Below are 5,321 nucleotides of genomic sequence, written 5' to 3' on the forward strand. Positions count from 1 at the left end.
TCTTCCCGGGGTAGGGAGGGAAGGCAGGCAGGAAGGAAGGCAGGCCGGAAGGAAGGAAGGAAGGAAGGCAGGAAGGAAGGCAGGCCGGAAGGAAGGAAGGAAGGAAGGCAGGAAGGAAGGCAGGAAGGAAGGCAGGAAGGCAGGCAGGAAGGCAGGAAGGAAGGAAGGAGAAAAATTAGGGAAGTGCTGTCATGAGTCTCTAGCAACTGGACTGGCTTGGACAAAGCAACAGCTATGTCACGTCTTGGGGTTGCTGCTGTCTCCAGCAGCGCTGGAGGTGTCACAGCCTTTGGGCATCACACTGGAGTTGTGGAGTAGCCAAGCACATTTGTTTTCTTGTCTAAATCTAAATTAACATCACATTCTTCACCTCCTCTACCTGAGAACGTGCTAGAAATGAGATATCCTTCCCTCAAAAGTGAAGAAAAGTGATGGTTTCAAAGTTCAGGGCTAAGTCCCAGCTCCCGTGTAGCTGCCTTTGCAATGGCAGGGTCGGGCACAGGCTCACTGTAAAACAACAGTAACACCTTACACAGGGTTTTTTTTTTTATTTTGGATTAGCGAGTTTCCAGTGTTATTGTTTGGGAGTTTGCATACCGTGGATTAAAGCATTTCAAACGGCCCTCCATCATGCACATGGTTCTGACCTGCAAGAAACTTTAAAACGCTAAATGAGGGCAAAAGCAAGATGAGAAATAAAGAAAAAAAAGGCAAACGCATAAATTAAAAATGGAAAGCAAATCGAAGGGAGACAACACTCTTAACGGGCATGTTAGCTGCTGACAGCTCTGTGTAGCCATAAGAATTATGAACACCGTGAGATTTTAAATGTATTGTTACAACGTGTTTCAAGTCCATGTGAGTTAGCCTCATGCAGGTTGCTGGAAGCGCCCATCTCCTCCGTTACGTGTCTGACAGGGTCAGCTACGCTGGGCTGAAATGCAGAACTCAGCTGCTTTTCAATCCAATAGCCGCAGTTGCTTTTTGAAGTCCTTTGCTATGAAATGGATCTGAGCTGTGGCAAGAAATTGAGCCACGTGTGCAAATTGTCTCGCCTCAAGCACACCCCAACGCCTGTTGGTTATTTTTTTAGGTGTTGCTGTTGCTTTCCCCTCCCCACCTTACTGATCTGACCATTCGCCACTTTTATTCTGTGTGTTGCCAAGAGGCCAGGATTGACACTCTCACTTTGAAACGCCTGGAAAGCCCAGTCAATATGCACCTCTGGTCTTTAAGGAGCAAAGAAAGTAAGTCCCAGGATTTTTTCATCCAGCAGCGGTGCCACTGCTAAGCTGTCTGCTCTTTTGCTGGGGTATATGCATAGCCTGTAAAAAAACCTTTTAAAAAGAAGGAAAAGAGCATTTTGATAGCAACACAACTACTTTTATACATTATATTGTTTACCTAAGCATAGCACCAGTTTCGAAACCTAGTTTCTGTCAAAGCACACAAAAAACCTGCAGCTGTTGAAACTGCCATGATTTAAACTTCCAAACTACAAATTATGTAAAATAAGACTATTTTAATGTAATGGTATTTTATTCTGTAAATGGCATTTTTTTCCTAGGAAATCCCTAACCCATAATTTAACACCAAAATTAAATGGCAAGTAATTTTCTTAAGCAACAATCCCCGTCTATCCTTAGCTGCACCAATGATTGCCAGTACGAGCTAATTCTTGTCTCGGTCATCAACATCCTTCATCTTAGGAACAAAATATACTTCAGAAGTCAATAAAAAAATGGCCATTTTAGATCAAAGAGGAGAGTTCCAAAATCGATGTGCTAATGGTTAAGATACGGCAATTGTATCGTTTTACCAAGTTCAGCACTTTTTCTTTTTTTTAGCTTTTGTACATTGTTTTATTGACCCACTCATAGCACAGTGACCCTTCATGCTCATCAGGGAGCCTGTATCCATACTAAAACCAGTGAGTTTATTATGGTCTGTTTCTTGGGCAACATGTTTCTGAGCATGAGATATTCCAGATAAACATCCGATCTGATTCAGACTGACAGAGAGGTAAATAAAAGATATTATCCCCAAAGATAACCAGACCCCCTCAGGAATTCCTCTAGTTTGCAGAAAAAGCTACGTGGTCCTCAGATTGCATTCTTTGTTCTATGAATACAAGTATCTGGGACCATTTTAACACTCAGTAGACACAGCTTTCATGTTTGGCTGAAATTCTCTGGGTCTTCAATGTTCACATGAGACCTAGGCTATTTTAGCACTAGGTAGTTAATAATTCAGATACACATTTACCGTGCTCAATTTTTTGAGAGACAACAATTAGCATGCTTTTCACATGAGAAAATATATAAGCATGAGAAAACCCTACAGTACCTGTGTTACAAAATCACAAGTCGAAGAAATCCCCAAAGTAAGCGTATTTAATAGCACAGAGATGCTAAAGACCAAGTAAACTGAAGCAACTTCGAAGGTTCCTCAGAGGTTCCCGTGCACTCCACCGGCAGAGTTCTGCTGCCACCTACGGTGAAGATGAACTTAAGAGACTCATTTCATTTTGGTAGGCAACATGTTTACAATCATTACCACTTGTCTTTGTTTTTTGTGTATATGTATTAAAAATACTTTCTCCTGAACTACCTGCTACTGATGATTGCTAGAGACAGGATGCAGGCACAGGTGGACTTTTGGCCTGGCTGTTTGTGCATTTTGGTCTCTAACCTGCTCCACCGTACAGCTTACCTGGGCTCAGGAACGTGACTGCCTGCTGCTGTTGGCTCAAAGGCTGGCTCCCACCTAGAACCCTGTTTCTGTACCCTGCTTAGCAGCCAAGGCATACGGCAGCCACCGGCAAAAAAACTCCCAGATGTGCTTTTCCTTCCTGCCCTGTTAGAGGAGCACAGGACAGTAGGTCAGTACCTCAAGCTTGTCCAAGGGTCTGACACAGCACTTGAGCCCTGGCATAAACTCAGGACTACGCCTTCAGGACACCTCTTCCTCCTCCTCGCAAGCACAAGTGCAGTCCACACACCCTCTCTACATGCCGTGCCAGGTTCTAGTTGCTGGCCCCGAGCAGGAAGCGCTGCTGCCCAAAGTGGCTTTCTTGCGTGCACAGAAATTGGGTGACTTCTTTCAGGAAGGCGGCTGCAGGAGGCACAGGCTGGCACTCCATGAACAAAACTGAGGCAAATTGCAACGGTACTCGCATCCCTCTACAACTGAAGAAGCTTGGCACTGGTCATTTCACAGCTCTGCGCGCCCTTCTACACCCTTTACTGTCCATCTACCCTGGCACCACACGTACGCCCTCGGTTCCTCCCTCTCCAGCAGTACCAAGGCAAGACACGGGCATTAGGCCACCGCTGGCCCCCCAAGGTCACTTTGCTGGGAATGCAGCCCACTGGGCATCATTGCGCTCCCTCACGCTCTCATTTTTCCAATCCTGTCCATGCCTGTCTCATTGTTCACTATTTCTCTTCCAGCTTTAGGAACACGGTTTGCACAAAGGGTAGGTTTCCACCTGCGGCAGTGCTGCATCAAGCAGCACAAACCAGGAGCTCTGCAGTCGGTCCTGGACAGCTCGGTGGCTGCCTGGGCCAAGCAGCTGGTGAGGTCTTCTCCTTCACCTCGAGGGTTTTCAACCGTTTCCAAGCCACTCGGCAGAAAAGAGAATCTCTCTCTTGGAACCGCAGTTGTAGTAGAAGCCGATTGCCCAGGCAGTCGTGCTGAGGCCAAAGAGGACAGGTAAGTGTGGGTGCTGATAGGTCTCCAGCAAAACCAGCATCAGAAGAACGAGGCATTCCACACTGGTTGCTGTGCCAGAGGGTACGCCTTTTCAATCTTCTGAACTCACAGATCCAACCAGGATCTACTGAAGTCAGGGTTGCTCGTAGCACGGAGCTTGCAGCACCAACGAGAGCATCAGCACTCAGATGGCACAGTAAGTAGCATCTGCAGAGTAACAGGGTAATTCACAGATTCCTTGGACAGGTGCCCAAGGAAGGGACACAAGACACGTGCAGAAATGGAAGCTGTACGATGGCGTCTGCACGACTCCCGGGTTCAATCCCCCTCCCTCTCCATCGTTACAGGAGCTGCCTGAAGAAAAGCGGCTGGGTTCCCTGGCAGTTTGGGCCTTCTCATCACATTAGCTGGTTTCTCAGGAAGCAGGTTTTTTTGGGAGCCAGCTGGGACGAAGATCTAAGTCTGTGGTCCTCAGCTCTGTAGCTAAGCTGCTGTTACGCAGCAGAAATCACAAGTACTGTCTAAACAGTAAAGCGAGGCGACAGAGTAATCGGTACCTTTCTCTGAGTACTACACAGCACGTTCAGCGGGTACGTTCCCAGCAAACCCTTTGGCCATCATCTGCACATTTCCAAGCTTCTCCCCTACTCTCGGCAACTCCTGTTGTCCTTCCATCTATTTTAGCAGACAGAAGACCTAACCTCCCAGTTACTACACGATTAGCACACATATTATTTCAGGGCAGTCAACAAAAGTGTGTTTAAACTGGGGTTTTGGCCCCAGTTCACGAGCCATCAGAATATATGACAGGCTCAACTGTTTGGAAAGAACGCAGGACAAAGTCCTGGGTCTATCACACAAGCTCATTGTGTTTCTACCAAGAGATCTATCTTAAAGAAGTTTAAATCAAGGGACAATATCCTGACTTCAGATACAAGACCAACTCTACCTTAAGTGAAAATACTCCCAGTTTTGTCTTAAAAGCGACAGATTCCAACCCAAATGCCAAAACCTTCTGTGATCCCATATGGAAGCAAAGCATCACACTTATTTCATTGTTCTCAGGGATAAAGGACAATACTTGCACACTGGTACTTTTTTTTCTTTTTTTATTGCTGTTAATTCAAGGAAAAAGGTTGCATAAAATCCAATCTCTTCTAGAAATATAAGTGACCTTTCCAGTACATTTCAAATATCAAAGTATATGGTAAACATACAAATAAAGAGAAGGTAACATACCTCCTATTTACAGTACAGTATTTTAAATCATAAAATAAGTTCCATAAAGTACAACTGGCAGGTAATTCACAATACAAGTCCATTGGTGGTTTAACACCCTCACTTCAACTCAAACGCAGTTCATTCATTTCAAGTGGTCCAAAAATACCCAGATCAAATAAAAATTTTAATCAAAATAATTTTCATTTACTACTTAAACTTTTTTTTTTTTTAAATTAAAGCTTTCATCTACCTCCCTCCCCATTCCCCCCCTCCAAGAAAAAAGTTTCAAAATGTACACTGGTGCTATAAATATAAATGCTACCTATGAAGAAATGTAGTAATCAAGCTTTTTTTTCTTCAAGTTTTTTTTTTGTTTTGTTTTGTTT

Source organism: Apaloderma vittatum, unplaced genomic scaffold (assembly GCF_000703405.1).
Source record: "Apaloderma vittatum isolate BGI_N311 unplaced genomic scaffold, ASM70340v1 scaffold12101, whole genome shotgun sequence".
In the NCBI taxonomy this organism is placed as follows: Eukaryota; Metazoa; Chordata; class Aves; order Trogoniformes; family Trogonidae; genus Apaloderma; species Apaloderma vittatum.